At 40.1% G+C, this 19271-nt stretch overlaps 1 protein-coding gene across 1 annotated transcript in view; it reads right to left on the bottom strand.

Annotated features, from left to right (window-relative positions):
- Positions 1-16792, bottom strand: part of ZFHX4 (zinc finger homeobox 4) — a 151331-nt gene extending 134539 nt beyond the window's left edge. Inside the window, exon 1 of the mRNA XM_074883228.1 lies at positions 16620-16792. The gene's annotated coding sequence lies outside the window, so the exon portion shown is untranslated. The remainder of the gene's footprint in view (positions 1-16619) is intronic.
- Between the last annotated feature and the right edge of the window lie 2479 nt (positions 16793-19271).

Raw genomic sequence — 19271 nt, 5'->3', positions numbered from 1 at the left:
GAAGTTCAAGTTAATAATCCTGCTAAATATAAATCTTAGCTATTGAATCCATATTCCTTTTTCCTTTAAAAAAATTTGCTGCATCAATCATTTTAGGAATTAATAAATCATATTTACTGTGTTTATTCATATGTCAATACTCCCAATCTGTAAAGCTTTCACCATTTAATCTCTTTAACTCTGACCAAAGCTAGTTTACATTAGATGTTGTTTTAAACTCACATGGAACTAAATTAAATAGAAGCAGCTAGAAAATTAATCCTAATTGTCTTCACAAAAATTCACACTGCCTGGATCTGTGTCACCTGTTCTCAAACACTACAAAAGAGATACCATTCACAGCTTTTGCATTCACAGCTTTTAAGAAAAAAATTACAGAAACATAGGTTTTTACTTCATTAAACTTACATCTAATTTATCAAAAATGTAATATTAACATAAGTAAGTATACTGCAAATACTTTAATGATGTAAAACAGAGTAGCATAATCCTTTAAAGTGTGAATTATCACAAACTTTGTGATTTTACTAAAGTCTGCATGTGTTCTCTGTCAGCACATTTGGAAGGTAAGACTGCATTGCAAAACTAACAAATAATGACTAGGGAGTCAAAGTGGCTCTACGATATTCACCTAGCCTCTTTGTTGTCTCAAAATCAACTGTGAAATAAATGTTACAGTACTTTTTTTGTTTGCCTAATACTAATTTGCTTGCATGCTAAAAATGCTGCAATTATCTTTCTAAAAGTTATCACAAGGCAGGTAGTCAAGCAAACATTCCAGTTCTCAGGGAGATATTAGAACTCCAGATGACTTCAGAAAGAGTCTTGATGAAAAAAGAAATACAGAATCGTGCTTTTGAGCACATTTACAAGAGTGCAAGACTCTTCCAATTATGCATGTGGGAAAAAAAAAAAAAAGCTGTGGGTATTGTAAATCATGTTAAACATTTAAATATTACTCTGTACAAATATCAGCCCGGTCAGTGAAAATACAAGATGTTTTTTAAACAATTTAGTTATTAATAAAGCATTTGTTTTTTTCTAGAATATTATCATGGCAAATTTGTGTTGCCAAGATCAGCTGGGCATTTTGTTTTTAATATGCATAGTCTTTTGTCATTTTTTTGCTCTGCAAGTTAATTTGACTGCTGTGCATAAGTGAAGTGAGCAATTCAGTAATTAACTTTTGTGTTTTAAAATGTATGAACTTTAATTAGATTTCATTATAAACAAACAAATGTCAACCATAATTATAAGCTCCTTGGTTTAACCACATATTATCCCTTTTCAAACAAACTTGATGTCAGACAAATTAAAATCAAGCAGCCAGCAATTTTGAGTTGAATTTTACATGATCTGCCAGTAACCTGATTACTTTAACTTCAATATCATTACAGGAAAAGTATTTCAGGAAAAATAATTACAAGAATTCCAACAGGAGACAAGCTTAATTGTATTGATTCAAAAGATGCATGTATATAGGAACCATGCTGAAGGAATAATGTTATCTTAAATCTACAGTTACTATTAAAATGATATTGTCTGGCATGAAAAAGGCAATTTGAGATTGGTGTCTGGAAAAGCAGAGATACAAAACTAACTGAAATAATTATCTTTATGCCATTATACTTTAAGCAACAAAATATCAATGTGGAACAACTTCAAGGCATGAAGGTTTGCAGGTTTATTTACTGACTGGTGTATCTATTAGTACCAGGAACAAGTGGAGCTGTCAGGACATAATGAAGGTAAATGATTAGTTAGCACAGAGACTGAGCTCTTCTTCAATGCAATAAGAGTTAATTAAAGTTTACCACCAAACATCAACCAAAGCAGGATGTTGATCAGGTTTCAGCATTAAGTGCAAACAGACAATGGTTGGCAGCAATTAGTGCAGCTATCAAATGACATGCAATGATAATTATACATTTAAAACAGCTAAAGGGCTTGTGGAAAGGAGGGAAGAATCTCATCAGCTTCTTTGACTACGTATAGTCAAAGTGCAGGAAACAGGTATCAGATATTTCACTTCAATACTGTAAATCAATAGAATTAAACAAAAAAAAAAAAAAACCACAAGGTTGTACGAGCACATTATCTGAAAGAGGACAATTCACTGTACATGAAATGGAAGAAATCTACAGACGACTCCTAACAAAGATAAGTACTAGTTAGATTAAATAAATTACTTTGCTGCTGCCACTCACACTGACACGCCTAAACAGAGAAGTGTTTGGGGTTTAAAGGCTAGTGGCTGCAGCTTTATTACACATTTCTGTGCCAGACTCGAGGTTACCTGGTATCTTTAGACCCTGTGGCCATGTTCATAGCACAAGAAGGCCCAGAAGGACTACAGGCCTGAAGCCCATGACCACAAAATGTAGTTTCACATGCTAGCTGCAAACCCATTGCGAAGAAGCCTAGGCATACCAGAGGCAATTACCTGGTATCTGAGCCGCAGCCTAAGGCTCTACCACACATCCCCTGCTCTCCACCCGCTCTGATCAGCATATGTGCTAGTTCTGCCTGCTCCCAAATTTATGCCCAAGTTTTGGGAAAGAAAAAGGAAGCTTTTCACCATGGACGAACACTGTGCAACACAGGGTAGCGACACAGACACACTAATAACCCAGAGCACAGCGAGGTCCAGTGCCATCCTCTGCCACGCTCTGCTCCATTTCGAAGGCCTTACGTAATGGTTGCAGCTACCAGATCAGTGACCCAATGGAGCCAGTACCAAACTTAATTTTCTTCTCAGCCTTCCATTAAATCCAAAAAAAAGATGATAAACTTGCAGCAACACCTCTAATAGTAACACCAGACGAAGGAAAAACTGCTCTCAGCACAGTGCTGGCAGTCTGTTGAACCACCTCGGCACGGATCTGTGAAGATAAACCACTCCCAATTCTGCAATATCAAACATATGGGAAGTACAGCAAACCAGGTAAATATCCCTTCCACAGGCAAATAGCCATTATTTACTGGTGTAGCCAGACAGACAATTATCTACACATGTCTAGTATTCAGACAATTCCTCAGTAACCACTCCACACACTGGAGATGGAATAACTCACTCCCGCTCACTCCTCTTGGGCTGGCATAGGGCGGGTAATGGGATTACCTGGTTAAACACCTACGCAGTTCCACAGCAGCTGTATAGGTTTGGCAAGTAGGATCCCCACCTCAAAGAAATCAAGATTTCTTCAGCATTTTAAAGACAACATAGTGGCAAAAGCACCCTGCTCTTCCTAGGTATGTAACAGGAAGCAAGACGAGGTTTACCAAAAGACGAGTAGTGGGTTTCCAAGAAAGCTAAACTGTGACAAATTAAAACCCGATGATGAGAGAGGCAAAGGGGTTAGACAGTAGGACTCATTGCTGCAGGATACCATTGAGATCTTGAATTTACCAAGGTTAAAAAACAGAATGGAAACTGGCTGCCAAAAGTATCCAGAGTTAGTGTAATGAAAGTGAACAAAAAAAAAAAAAAAATTTGTAAAGGATATTAAACCTTGTTCTTCTGAGAGCATTTGCAATGATGGCAAGGCAGGCATATACAATAGGTTATCCTACATCTGCCTACTGTGGTATTCTTCAGAAGCATCATGTACAGACCAGTCAAAGCGAGAAGAGGCTACCCACACCAGGGTCCCAGTTTGGCAATCAATATGTTCCTATAGTATGAATTACACCTCCTGAGTAAAAAAGTGTCTGCAGCAGGGAGACTGCCCTTATCTTCTATTTGAACTAATCCATACAAAAAGATCATCAGCATCAGTTTGTGTTTATGTTGTATTAATTTCCACTGTGTCAAATTCAGAAAACCTTCTTTTAAGATTGTGAAGACTGTATTTATTTCAAAAGCACTATTTTTTTTCCTAGAAGCAAACCCACGTACATATGCAAAATGCATTAAGATGGGTTTTGTTATAATGTTGGCTACCAATTGTGATATTTTTTGGAATGTGTGTATGTTCACATTGCTAAAATTATTTTAATAAAATGCCTTACTCTTTTGCTTAGTTCCTGGGCTGCAGTATAGAACAGTTGTACAGATTTTTTTTTTCCTAACAAACCTCATTTTCCCAACTAATTCTGTTATGCTAGGGATTTGTGCACAGAGTTGGCTAATCCCAGTATTTCCCTAGAGCTGCATCTAGGCTATGGCCCACTCCCAGCACAAAAGTGTCTCCAAAAGCCCTTTCGCCCCCTTCAGCACTGATACACTCATTGGTCCTGACATTTTCACTTCAGCCATGACAAATGAGCTGATGGCTGTGATCAGATTGCACACGAGGACTGCTTTATCAAAGACGTATCATTAACTCTCATCACTGTCTTCCATTATGACTCTTTGGTCAAATCTGTTGTGAAAATGCAAGTCAGTTTAAAAACATAACATAAACATAGCAACAAACAAACTTCATTAAAAAGCAAAAAAGAAAACCAGACTCAGACGGGATCAGAAAGAGACTAGCGTTAACTAAATGTTTCTCTGGGGATTTAAGTAACTGTACTCAACCTCTGCCCCAGTGCAAACATGGCAGTTGACCGTCTTGGAAAGGTCCCTTCCCCCATCGTGGACTGCAAGCACTACTTCGCCTTTTTTAGAGAAACAAAAATAAAGCAGCAGCAATCAAATATGCCTAAAAATGAAGTGAACTTTTTTCTTTTCTTTTTTTTGCTTTTTGTTCTCTGAACTACTTCGCGTTTCTGTATGGCTGCTTTTATGAAAATATGTTTCTCAAATGAATCCTTTAAAGAATATAAAATTTTCACTTGAATCACAGCCACATAATCATACTGTTTTCTGACTCACATTAAAAACACCAGCGTAAAGCTCTGTCTGAAACGGAAATCTCTCAGTTCACTATGAATACCGCAACCTTTCTGTCAAGTTAGAACCTAAGTTCCAGTTACACAGTTCTTGTTACATCTAGAGGGTTTACAAAGTATATATTTGTTGTAACCTCTTCTAGCAATTCATCTGAGAATACACATCTAGCGGAGTCAACTGTAACACAACAGATCTTGGGAATGGAGGTCATGCTTTGAGATAAAGTGCTATTCACTTTTGGACCATGCAAGAAGCTCTTTATTCCTGTTCTTATTGGCATCAGTTCCCCCTTACCAGAGCAAGAACAAAGCCAAGTGCTCGTGTGAGGTTTATGAATAAATCAGAGGTGAGCCACTTTAAGTGCTGCCCATGATTTCCTTGTTGACAGTGAGCACTTAAACAGGCTTCTATGACCAGCAACTCCTGGCAGACCTTAATGGCTCCTAATCTGTACCCTGCTTCATTTCAGGAAAGAAATGACCCACCCCAATTTTTCTCAAGTCTTCACCTTTTGGGCAACTACTGTCCCACCTTTTTAGAAATTCACATTCAGGGACTGTCCCATTTCAGTGCCAAGTTTTCACATAACACACAACATAAAAATCACCATTTTCTTCCTAGAAAACAAATGACAGCTAATAAAATATTATTACGCTGTGCAGCCTAAGTAATTCCCAGACAAACCATTACACAATTCAGCGTTTGTTTAAATTGCATAGATTTTTAAATGAACCTAAAAGATTTCTAATATATTTGCCTCTAATTATTAAAATAATGTAAAAAATATGCTGAAAGCAGGTTCAATCCTTCTGTACAGCTACAGCTGAATCCAGAAATGTTTATAAATCACTGCCATTGTATGTATTAAAAAAATTCAAACAGCCTCAAAATCTATTTTTAAATAATGATAACATTGAAAAACAAACTGATATCAACCAGTAAACTCAGTGCTGGGCCAAACAACTCAGGTCCAGAAACATTAACATCCAATTGTGGCAAGACACTAGGTGTTTCAGTATGTACGTCTTTGATGCACAAAACCACTCAAGAGACCTATGCTGTTCAACATTAAAGCAAGCAGCCTACGTGGAGAGTACATTTGAACATGGAATGACATCCTTCATTTTTAAGGTCTGTCTCCCTACCACCCCCCTCTTTTTGGATGTGTCACAATCTCCAGATGGCTGAATTGACTCTGTAGTAGCTGAGTTATTGCCAGGCTCCCAGTTTCTGTTGTATTTAAATACTAACATTTTTTGACTCCATTGTCTCTTGTTGCCTTTCCACCCACTCGGGGCAAAAAAAAAAAAAAAAAAAAAGTTGTGACTGCACCGCTCTGCCCTTTGATTTCAGGGAGCACTCCCCGATGCAGGGCCAGGGGCAAGGGCTGAGCGCAGGGCCGGGGCCAGGCAGCGGCTGCCTGGCAGCGCTGACCTGCCACTGCCTGAATTGCAGCGGGTGCCTCAGTAGATGACATTCTTCTTTGTAAGGGCCTGATCCAAACCCAGAGAAATCAATGAGGTGATGCTGGACTTTGGAAGAGGCCCTCGGTCAAAATTGGAAACTGCAGCAGTGCTGGGAAAACCACCCGTCATGCAAAAGAGAAATCCATGGGCCAGACCAGTTGGGACTTAGAACTCCAGTGATGCTTTTCACTGGAGATGAAAAGCCTGTCCCAGTGAGAAATCATATTTTGCCTCCCTACAGCAATCATTTGCTCCTGCTGGAAAAAGTCCAGAAGCACATTGCTTTGCTGCAGCCGAGTGGCTAGTGGTTGTTTGTGCACAGGGTGACACTTCCCACCCCAGAGATGGCTGTAATGCAATGGCAAAGAAAGTGATTTTTTTGGTGAGCAGTTCACAAAACTCAAAGGAACTGAGGGACTGAGGGGTGACATTTGTCATATAGCTAAATAATTTATTTTAGAAATGTTACATTTTCTTTAATTTAAACCCTCAGCACTGTAAACAAAGTCAATAACCATATTTCAGTATAAAAAAATATAAAAGGACTAGAGTGAAACCCACAGGAACAAGCTCCCTGATTAAGGAGCTACTTTTCACTCAGAACCTTATTTTCTGGAGTGGGGAGGGCATGCAAAGTGTTAGGTATTAAACAAGGAGAAACCTTTATTTGAAGTGGACAGCCATGGTTTCTCACACAGGAAAACCACTTGCATTTGAAACTGTCATGTAATATTTGGCAAATCCAAGGATTTTTTTTCCCCATCTCTTCTTACAAAAGCTCTGGCCTTCTGAATACAAAAAAATCAAAGGATCCTCCCCAAGTGAAGGGAAAGAAGGAAGTTATGTTTTTGTTATTCCTCAAAAAGATATTATTCTAATCTGTTACACTACCATCTTCTGGAACAAGTGTGGAAATAACTGCGATTACTCCAGGTTTCCATCAGTGCCCCAAACACTGGAGCACTACCAGTGACAGGTGCCTTGTCAGCTCAGATTAGGTGAATTTATAAGGCAGCCTCAGTGTCAAAACAGGGAGGAGCAAGCCTTCAGCAGCCACTGCTTCCAGATCCTCAGCTCTGCTATTACCTGGTAAAAAGAACAGAATTGACCCCCATCAGCCTCTCTGGAAAACCTTTTTCTTACAAACTCTCTGGTGCCTTCTGCACTAAACACATCATCCTTAAAAATGGAAATTGTAGAGCAAAAAGATGAGATGAAACCTTTTAAATTTGATTTTATGGTATTTTTGTCAATCACTAACTAAAGGCTTGATTCTTTTTCTACTAATATCAAAACTGTATGTCTTGCCAATTTTATAGCCATATTACTCCTCTGCTTACAGAGGAGTTATTGATAATTTAGTTTGGGGTGAATGGGAACAATCCAGTTCTGTTGGGTTTACATGTCCTAGACTCACATCAACACAGACATTCTGTGAGGATTTCTTTGTTTCAGAAGCAGAATGTTTGTCTACTTAAATACAGTTTTAGATTTACATCTAGTGTGTGCATCACTTGTTCTTCAGACACCACTGCAGCCTACATGGTAAATGTTTGTTTTCAGAGTCACCATGGTCTATCATGTACATACAGCCGTTTGTTTGTGAACTATTGACCTGAAGGACTATAACACCTTCTTAGGAGCTGGTACAGCCTATCAGATCACGGTGAGTGTTAAAAGTCTGCCAGATTTCTCTGTAAAGAGATCCCAGTTTCCCAGCATCTTTAAAATTGTTCTCAGAGCTACCAAAAGCAAAGAAAATATAAATTTGGACAGATTACCTTCTAATTTTTTTTTTATTGAAAGCTGATTCTGAGTAATGTGAACATATAAAAGAGCATCTTAATATAGCAAACTTTTATTTTGATCATATAACTTAGTTAAACCATTCCTCAGAATATTTTCTTTAAGTAGAAAACGTCCTTCCTCAACAGGACTGACATATTTCAATCTGATACAAACTTTGCTGACTTAGTTTGAAACCCAGCAAAAGCTGAAGTAATAATGAAAATACTGGTATAAGAATGGTACGGAGTGACTAAAAAAAGGAATAGAGTAATATGTTTAATACAAGACTAAACATGCTGCTCTTATTTATGCAAAACAAGTTTATCTCTACAGGTCTGCTGAATCCCACTATCAATAAATGTGTTTATTACTCCTTTCAAAAACAGCAACAAATATCAACAACAACCATCCAGAACCTACCACATCTGTTTTACCTACTAGGCAAAAGCAACTGATACATGTCTTTTAGTTTCTTCTACCTGTGCATCTGTTCACATAAACATACTCTGCATTACATCTTATTCTGTAAAAATCTTGAATCCCAGTATCTCAGTGTGCTGGGTTTCTGCCCAATCAGTACGAATGCAGACATCACATAAGTTATTATTAACCCATGTGTTATCCAGTTCTACAGTGGCTGGAACGTTGCCAGAGACAACACATGGTGCTTGGTTAACAATATTTTAAAATATAAATGAATTTATTTTTTAAATTAACACATTTTTCTTATGGAAATACACTAATAAGCTGTTCCCAGAATGAAAGAATATCCCCTAAGCATGTTTCTTTAAAAGAAGTTTTAAGGAATTTCATAAAGTTAGTAGTAAAACAGTCTCAAAGCCCATAGAAGGTCTTTAACTTCATCATAAAAGAGAGAATTTTTGTGACTTTATTTTTACCAAGCACTTTCTGCATTTACAGTTTTACTTCATTTATCCATAAATAATCCTAATTTCTTAGAGGTATCTCTAACTGTTTAAATACCATCAGATGAAGCCCAATACTGAACTAACAAGCATTTACAAATAAATGTTCTGCAAACCGGGGAAAAAAAAAAAAAAAAACAAACCACAAGTTAATATTTAGTCTAACTACCAACAGTTTTCCACAGTGGCTCTAAATCTGTAATTATGCTGGCCTGAAAAAAAAAAGAGAGCCTATTTAATATGCATACATACAAATAATTATTCACACTGCATTTGATTTACATACGTACAAAAGAACCACTTCCCACTTTCAAAAGTGGCTCAACACTTATGGTATTTTAACTGCCCTAATTACTGTTGAGAGAACATAATTAGAAGCACTGATCACATTGTCAACAGCTAACCAGTTGCAGCCCTGTCTGGGGGCCTGATCCTGCTCCGGTTGAAGTCAGTGGGGGATAGCACTGATTGCAGGAGGAGGCCAGGGCCCTTCTTGCCACCTGAATCTACCAGAATCTTACTGTTTTAAACAACCTGAATATGCTCATGCAGTCAGTCCGAAAACCCCGCTCCTTATGTGCATGTATCAATTTCTATTTCGGTAAGCTTTCTCTATTTTCAAAGCCGAAAGAAGAGTAATTTTTTCCCCAGCAAAGCTCCTATACCATTTAAACACTTAGCACTGAGTCAGAATTCATAACTTTTTCCAAAAGAGAAATAGTTTAATAATTAAAACAGATATTGACTAAACCCCACTTCCTTGAACACCAAACTTTATTAGATTATTATGAGTTGATGCATAATTTCCATTGGCAACTTTTAAAATAGTTCCCTCGCTGCTGGCCCCCCTCCTCCCTCTTTCTTGCCCCCAGGCAAAGTGCTGGGAATCCTCGATACCCAATAGTCAATATTTGGTTTGCCTGTCATGTTCTTGGAGCTCCCCTCCATACAAACCTGTGTTTCTCAGCCTTTCGCTGCACTACTCTCATACATATTACTTCACATGATGATGGAAACTCGGGGCATCTTAGCAAGTTGCTCAAATCTGAGCTTCTGCTTGTTTTCTCAAGTCTTGGACAAACATAACTTTAGGGAGAGCTGAACACAGGCATAAAGAAAGAGGAGACTGCATTTTCATCTTCCTTTCATCTCAGTCATTCAGTCAACCATTCAGTGCCCTATTCAACAGAGCTTTTCATTATGCAAAAAAATGCTAATCCTTTTCCGATGCTTTCACACTTGTATAAACCCCCATTCCTTCGACTGAAAAGCAATTATATCAGTTTACCTTTCTGTCAAAAACAGGATTAATATTCCAATACCAGAATCTCCTTTATTTTCCTATCTTTTGCTTTAGGAAACTAGAGATTATTAGTGGAGGTATTCCTTAGAGCAAGAATACATTATTTTAAATATGATTATTTTAGCCAAAGCAAGAGGGGGAGGGGGAGGGAGAGGGAGAGAAAAAACTTCAGTTGCTGCGGAAACTCTTTTCAGTGACAGAACTGACCTTCCCTTTGCAGAGGCCTGAATAGAATGAGCCTCACTCTGGTCTATTAATCAGAAACAAATTATGAAAGAATGTGGCTGGACTGGTTGACACTATCCTGTCTTGGGAGACTCAGTAACAGCCTAGTAACAATGTCCTCTTCATGGGTAATGAACAGCCATGACAAATGGGGCAGAGAAACTATTTATTTGCATATGCAAATTCTCACACAAGGGAAACATGTACAAACAAGTGTCATTGTAAGGTGGATTAGGCAAACAACGCTTTCTTTTTAGGACATTCTGCAGCCCAGAACATTAGTCAGCACAATTAAACCAGTCTCCATGGAGACTAATGAAATTTCACCATGGTATGAGTTAAATTAGATAGCTAGTTATGTGTTTTCACAATCCAACTTGAAATCCATTATTGTTTCAGAACAATACAGCAATTGTGCCTGGCTGATCTTTGCCAGCTCAACAAGCTCCTAAGTTGACAATTTGCATATGTTAATATAATTAAGCACTAATTACATGAAACTTGTACATATTCACATGCACTTTCCCTGGGCGCTTCTCAGTTTGAACCTTGGCCAAGTCTTTAACCCTTTGAATGAATTTGGAGCAGCAAAGCTCTGCCTTCTGGGTACAGCCCCAAGGCAGATGCAGAAAAGCTCTTCATTTATAAACACAAAGCTTAACCTGGCTTCTCGTATTTCTATCAGCAAGGCTAGAAAACATTTTTGTATGTGTTGGGGCGGGGGGGGGGGGAAGCTGGATTGGAAGTTCTTTAGAGACCCAGATCTGGTACCCTTTTTGCATATGGACACACAAATATTTACCCACATAACAGGTTATGAACACATATATTGCTATTGTCACAGGCTCTTCAAGACCCGAATTGTGAAAAACTAGACTGGGTTTTATGTCAACGTTCTCAGAGCTACAAAAATGGGAATGAGAAAAGGAAAAAAGAGCAAGCAGTAACTAATGAGCTTACATAAATATATGCAGAGGCAATTAAGCAATGTTAATTACTATGACAGCAGTTAATTGAATATAATTAGATATTTTAAGCTACTGACTAAGGCATAGTTAAGATTAATTTTATTGAGATTAATTGTAAATAAGAATAGATTAACTCTGTGTTTTGACAGGCATAAAAAGTAGCTCTGCAAATTAACTAGGAGAGCAGAAACTAGCACAAAAATCATATATTATTTTAATGTCACACCTCAGAATCATCTGCTCAATAAACATGACTTTTCAAACCCAAACAGACAGGAATCTTGAAGAAAAACAAACAGCTTGCAGAGATTAAAGAGCCTTTTGTCCTTTTTCATGTGCATTTCTTTTAGCAGACTAAATTAAGCGAGTCTGGTGTACGTTTTTAGGAAGGAACATTTCACACTGAATGGAAAAAATGTTCTATCACATATGAAATTCATGCAGCTGTGCGGAACTTGGTCCAGATGGTCTAAGACTATAAAACAACACTAAATGATAGACAGTAGGGCCTTCCCAAGATTATGTGATAAAGTCACAACCTCATATTTTGACCTAAATTTTCTGTCATGTATTGTTTCCTTCCAGATCAGAGAGCTCCATTTTAATTTTTAACTGATTCTGAATATTCAATGGAAACTCTTAATAAACATTGCTGATAAGCATCTGAGCAGAAATCATAAAATATTTACGAAACGCCCCTTAGCTTCATTAAAACAATGCTGAATCTGAAGTGCAGAAAACAGCTCTCCCCACAATACTAAACTGTTCACACCACTTAGCTAAATAGGTAAAAATGCCTGTTTTTAAATATGCCTCAAAGAAAACCCCAAACACACTCTACCAGCAGATTAATTCATGCATGCTCTTTAAGAAAATTAACAACAAGGCTGAAGAATGCTGAACAAATCACTAATAAGAAAGGAGCTTCAATTGATTTTGAAATAAATCAATAGGTGATTAACACAATATTTTTAAAGCAGTAGAATGTATATATATTATATAAACATATATATTATATTTTCAATACCTTTTTAGCTCTTAATCGAACAAGGGCTTTACAACAGTGAGCATGTCCCTATATTGACTATCAACTTCTTTGGAATGCCTTTAGTCTTTTATAACGAAAATCCAAAAACGGTCTGTGAAACAAGGCTACGACAAGCCATTCTGTAGTGAAAGATTTTAAATCATCCAGCCTCTTCTAATAGACTTGAGACTTATTGAGGTAGAAACCATAAAAAATGAAGAAGGGAAATTTAATCCCTGAAATATTGATTTGCACATTAATATCATATAGGCAGAGGGCAATTTGGCTTCATGGAAATGACACATTGTCGACCCTTGGTGAAGTCAGAGCCAATCTAACTGCTGAACATGTCTGAATCTCAAGAGTTATTAAGGGCTTCCCTTCTTGCCTTTATGACTTTTCTTCAGCCTACCAATGCAATCTTAAATGTATTATCTTTAAGAAATAATTGTAAAACCTCAGGGGTTTTCCAGTTAATGGAAGGGAGGCTAAACCACATCAGATTCTGAAATGCAACATTAAACCCTTGCAATCAACAAAACCACCTCAATTCTCATCCATCCAGTGCAGGATCTAATATTGTTATTAGAGATAATCAAATTTCATTGTGTAAATTTAGGCTCATGGTCAGAATGGAAGCAGTAAATTCTGCAATATTAAACAGTGATTTTTCTCGGCCCCCTTTATATGTTCTTTCTGGTGCACCATCATCACAAATAAACCTAAACTATTCAAAAATCAAGGAACACAACCGTCTCCCTATTCTGAAAGATGCACGCAATGCCATTTATCATCTCCACAGCTTTCCTTTAGTTTTAACTTGATCTAGCGGATAAGTTTCATTTTAGAGAATAATAAAGCAGTATCCCTGCATAAACCAAACAGCAGGTACTATTACTGTGACTTACACAGATGGTTTACCTGACCTTTCTTTGTTCCTTGGGTAGGTTTCACTTTTGCAGATTTACGACTTTTCCCTCTATATTTCATTGACCCTCTACGTTCATTATCATAAAAATGAAAACTATTGAATACATGTTTATGTTGACGAAGTCCAAAAAACCCACGACTAAAGGATAAAGAGATGCTACAATGCACTGTGTGGATCTCTAGATCGTACACTATAAATATTCAAGCCCAGATAGCACGAATAACTGAATAATCCTGGTGAGCCCCAGCTCTGGAGCCAGGTGCAAGAGGTTAAAACAGCTGGCTAGCCATCTTTTATTTTGTGTGCCTTCCTACCGGCTGAAACCGCAAACCCTGAAAACTAGCAGATATTCCCTCAAGGTTGATTGTCTGATTTTTTTTTTTTTTCATTTCAACCAGTTTAGTAGGATCCCCCAGTCGAGAAAAGAGAGAAACTCCTTAAATACAGTCAGTTGAATAGGAAGTGGAGCAATGATGGTTAAGGCTCTTCCCCCCACACACACACCCCAACCTTCAACCCCCCGTTTATTTTCACAATCTTCTTTGTGCACCTTCCCATCCAAATGTTGGTATTCCTTATTTCAAAGAAAAGCACTCCGGATCGTTCTGTCAGTTTTGCCAGTAAATATAAAGTAAAACAAGTGTTGATGGCACTGAGAGTGTTACATACCCAGGCTGTGTTTTTGCATTGCTCTCAATGGAAGCGATCGATGCCCATGTCACAGTCGCGTCCCAATCGCAGCCAAGTCTCTGCCTCAATCTAACCAACAACAGGCAGGGCTGCAAAAGCTTCTCACTACCTCTTCCATCCATCCACCACCAAACTAAAAATATAACGCTACATATGATCTTTTTAAACACTCCACCACCGCTCCTAAGGATCGAGCCACTGCAAATCCAGGGGAAACACAATTGAAAAAAAAAAAAAAAATACACCATCAAAAAAAACACCCTCACAGCAACCACCCCAAAAGCACCCGAGCCCTCTCTTTCCACTCTCTTTCTCGCTCTCCTCCTGCCAACTACATAATCCTTGATTAAAAAAGGAACAAGGCTAATAAAAAGAAAATTTAAAAAAAAAAAAAAAACAAAAACAAAAACAAAACAGGGAGGAAGGAATGGAGCCGAGGAAATGCAACTGTCAGAAAACGGGATGGTCAGACTTCCTGAGTGAACCTGCCTGTGTCTGGCTTAATGTAAATCCACCATCTTCAGCCTGGCAAGTTGTCTTTTGGTTGGGCTTTTTTTTTTTTTTTTTTTTTTTGGTGGGGAGGGGGGTGTTATGTTTGCGATCTCTGCCTTGGTACCTAAGGAGGAAGAGGAGGAGGAGGAGGGTGTGTTATTGAATGGTGGCTAAAGCCTCCTCGGGACGGCGCTGAGGTGAAACAGGCTGAACCCGACTGATGTGGCTCCTCTCTCGGTTGGACCCAGTGCCCTAAGCAGCCGATGAGAGACCCCCGGCCGCCCGGCTCGCAGGTAACAAAAGAAATACCAACCCGTGCATTTTCTGCTGCCGCTGCTGGGGAGGCTTGGGGGGGGGGGGGGGTGAGGGGGGGGGAAGAAGATGCAGGAGGGGAGGAGTGGAGGGGAACCGCCGTAAGTTGGCATCGGATGGGGGGAAAGTTTATTAGCATTTTTGAAGGAAATTTCATGTAAGGCAAGAGGGGGAAGCAGGGACGCGTCTGCCATTAGCCGCCGTGATGGGAAGGGATGCACTTGATTCTGGCACGAGCAGTTAGACAGAGCAGGAACCGAACTGCCTTCTCACTGTTTATGAGCTTTTTTTTTTTTTGATTGGTTGGCGGGGGGGGTTGTAGTTCTGGTTTGGGTTTTTTTTTTTTTTTTTAAAACACCTTAGTCCTCGGTTTAAAAAACAAAAATAGACGCCTGTCCCGCAAAATAGCCGTCCCCCCCCGCCCCTGTTAGAAACCTTAGGCTGAGCTGGAAGCAGCCCCCGACCCTGCCCGCCAGGAGCCTTTCCTACGGCGCGGAGCGGTGCGGAGCGACGCGGCTGGGCACGGCCCGGCGGGGATGCCGGGGGCTCCGCTGGCGCCCGGCCGGCAGCCGCCCGCAGGCAGCGGCAGCCGCGCATCCCCGCCGGCGGGGCCGCGCCGCTCCGCTCCGCGCAGCTCCGCACCGGGTTGGGCCGCCTCCCCGCGCCGCAACTGACAGGGAGGCAGGGCGCGCTGCTAACGGGCTCCTCTTCCTCCTGCTGCCGGAGACGGCAGCCAGCAGCGCGATCCCCTGCGCGCACACACCCGCACAGCCACCCCTGCCTCTGCTCCTCAGAAACCTACCTGCAAAATAAATCGGGGGGGGGGGGGGGGGGGGGGAGAGGAAAAAGCACCCCACACCTTCTCCTGTACACACGCACGCAGTCAGGGTCCCCATTGCCCTGCTGGCATCCCCCCCCTCCCCGCCCGAAAGCGAAAGTTTGGGAGGCCAAGGGGGGTGGAGATGGGGAGGAGAGGGAAGGAGGGTGGGAGAGCAGAATGCGCCTTCAAAAAGCACCTCAAAGTTTGGGGGGGACCGAGCTGCGAAACAAGAGTGCGAGCTCTGAAGGGGCTGGCAAGCGATGACTTCTTGACAGCCGTAACGTCTTTCCTAATCTGACAGTATTCCCCCCCTCCCCGAGCTCCCTACAAAAAAAAGAGCGAAATAAAAAGTGGGGGGCACCCCCCGAACCTCTTCTGCAAACTGAGCAGGGTCCTCCACTTAATCCGAAAGTTACAGCCCGAAAGAGAAAAAAAAACCATCAAACCCACAGCCCCAAAACAAAACAAACAAACAAAAAAAAAACACAAACAAAACGTAACCCCCGGAATAAAAGAGAAAGGGAGAGAGAGAAAGAAAGAAGGGAGAGAGAAAAAGCAGCCCCTCCTTCCCAAACGGGAGCAAATACTGTACCTAAAAATGGGGAAACAGGCAGAAAAAGGGGGGAGAGAGAGAGGGGAGAGATACATGGGATCTGGGGATGTGAGTGTGTGTGTGTATGTGAGAGAGAGAGAAAGAGGCACAGAGAGAGGGAGAGAGAGAGAGAGAGCGAGAGCGAAATATCAAAGATTGTGCAAGATCAGCCTGGAAAGATAATCGATACTCGACCTAAATTTAACACAAACTACTCAATAAAAGTTAAAGAAAAAACTTACTTTCCATTTCCCCTCGCAGTTCCTACTGGATCTTCGCCTCTTTTTTTTGTTTTGCTTTATTTACTTAACAGCTGATCACATCCAAGTAAACGAGAGAAGGTTCATTAAAAAAATAATAAAAAAAAATAATCCTCCAACTTTATTGGGTGAAAATAAAAATGATTGAGCAAGAAGTGGGGGGCATGGAGCGGTCCTTTGGGGTCCGGGAGTTGTTAAAGCATGTGCCGACCGCGGTCTCGCTGTTTGGTTGTGAAGGGGTTGGGAAAAGGAGGAAAGGAAATGAAAATCCGATATGTCTTTATTCTGCTAATTATTATCGTTTTAGCCCTGTTTAAAAAAATGGCTGATTAAGTTGAGTGCGCATGTCTTTGTGTGTCTATTCCCGATATGCACTCTGGGAATGAGAGAGAGAGAGAGAGAGGAGAGAGAGAGGAGAGAGAGCGAGAGAGAGGGAGAGAGAGGGAGAGGGAGAGGAGAGGGAAGAGGAGAGGGAGAGGTGTAATTAGTGAGGTGATCAACATTCTCCGGGCTGCAAATGACGCGCAGCCCCGGAGCCGGGGAAGCCGGAGCTGCCGCGGCTGCCGGGGGCTCGCCGGGGCTGCGGGAGCCACAGAGCCAGCCCAGAGAAGAAGGGGCAGCAGAAAGGAGCTCGTGGATACAAACACAAGTCTGCAAACTTCATTAGTAACACAGACACACACGCACAGGCACACAAAGTAGATGGCTAGGGAAAATTAAAAAAAAAAAAAAAAAAAAAAAAGCGGGGCGGGGGTGCGGGCGGCAGACTTGCTCTTTTAACTGTTCGGGAACTTAAAAGAAACGGGTCCAAATTAATTATTCCATCAGAGAGATATTTCTTTCTGTCTGTCTGTCTTACTGTGTCTTTCTCTTGCCTCTTCTCTCTTTTAATGGGGATTTAATGAAAAATACGTGTTTGCAATGGGATAATGAATGTACGACACCTCTGTAAAAGGAAAGATAATATATCTAAGATAGGGAATAACTGCCCATACAGAGATAAAGATGGATTTATTTACACATACACACACACATGCACACATGCACGTGCTCACATCGTACATCGTATTTACACATATGCACATACACTCAACATACACACGGTCACACAAAACATAACATGCTTTATTTGGTGGCTGCCATGTAATTGCTTGGAGATAATCAACAAAGTAAAAAGCAAAGCCTTCCAGAATATACAATGTCAACTGTAAACAGCCTTATCAAAATGAGGTAAATATCAGCCCAGGGAAAGACTCTCTTTGCATACAGTACAGCTTTCATGCATATACACGAATCATCTTCCACCTTCCCTACAAGTATTGATATTTTATTAATATTTTATCTACTATATTTTACCAGACACATTGCATTCTTGGGGGGGGGGGGAGGGGGGATTATTACAATGAAAACTAGGGTAAAATGTACAGATGTCATTATAAATCGGAATCTTCTACAAATATTTTCCTGTGTGGGATTTAAGAAGATTGCTTCTCATTTGAAAATCTAATTATCTTAACCTAATACTGCAGATGTGAATATGACTGACACTTTCATTAAAAGATAATTAACTAAAACTAGGAATAGACATACTTTAAAATACCCCCTACTGAAGATAAAAACATGACTATTCAAAGAGCATCCAAATACACCGCAGGAACACGTGCAGATTTTTGATAATGCTATTCCAGAAATGGGTATACCAGAAATGGTCACTAAGTCACAGTTACATGCAAGAGATATTTACAGTACCAAGGACCCTGCGCAGGTGAACCATAACCTTAGAGCTGACATGCCTTTGAAGTTCATGATTCCTGCAATACACGTCAAAACCTTGTCTTAGGCCTTAAACACCAAAAACCAGTAGGAAGGTTTTATCACAACCTTCCATTAAAAGCACGCACACGCAACAACAATCCAGCAAAAACCTGGATGGCAGAAATATGCACCTCTCTGGGCCCTAAACCTTCTACTCCAGGAGAACATTTTGCAAGTACTGGAACTAACGCTAATAGGAAAATCCCCACCTGATGATGAATTAAGGCTGCCCTTAAGGAAGCACAGGCCACTGTCAAGGAACCGAGTTGCTAAAAGCAGATGTTTAAGGTCAGAGTGAAGGTCCTGATAGTTTTGGAGGAGGAAAAGAAAGGGGGAAAAAAAAAAAAAAAAAAGTCTTCGGAAAGGGGAGGAAAAAAAAGACAAATAAAAAGATTGCCAGCCTGAAAGTACAGCTATTCCAAAAATCGAAGCCTGCCAATAAAGTGGGAAATATAGAAGGAGCCGTATCCCAATCCAAAGAAACCTCACTTCAAACTTCAGGAAAATCTCCAAGACTCTAACTTAAGGAAAAGTCAGGGGCACTTGAGGGTTCGTGAGAGCGACTTTATTCCTTTTTCAAATCTCACCTAAGCATTGCAGCAGCTCATCAATGAAAAAAAGTGAGCACATGTATGCAGATTTCCACAGGCACTGCACCCTGTGAATGAAGGTAATAAGGAAACCAGCGATATTCTGCATCGTTGTTTACACGGTGGAAAAAAATGCAAAGAAAGAATGAAAATGAAATCTCTGAAACCCGTTTACAGTTATCAGATTGAGGGGATATGATGGAAAAGGGGCTTTTAGGCTTAAACTGTA

Source organism: Strix uralensis, chromosome 1 (genome assembly GCF_047716275.1).
Source record: "Strix uralensis isolate ZFMK-TIS-50842 chromosome 1, bStrUra1, whole genome shotgun sequence".
In the NCBI taxonomy this organism is placed as follows: domain Eukaryota; kingdom Metazoa; phylum Chordata; class Aves; order Strigiformes; family Strigidae; genus Strix; species Strix uralensis.
This window is presented reverse-complemented; position numbering and strand designations above follow the sequence as displayed.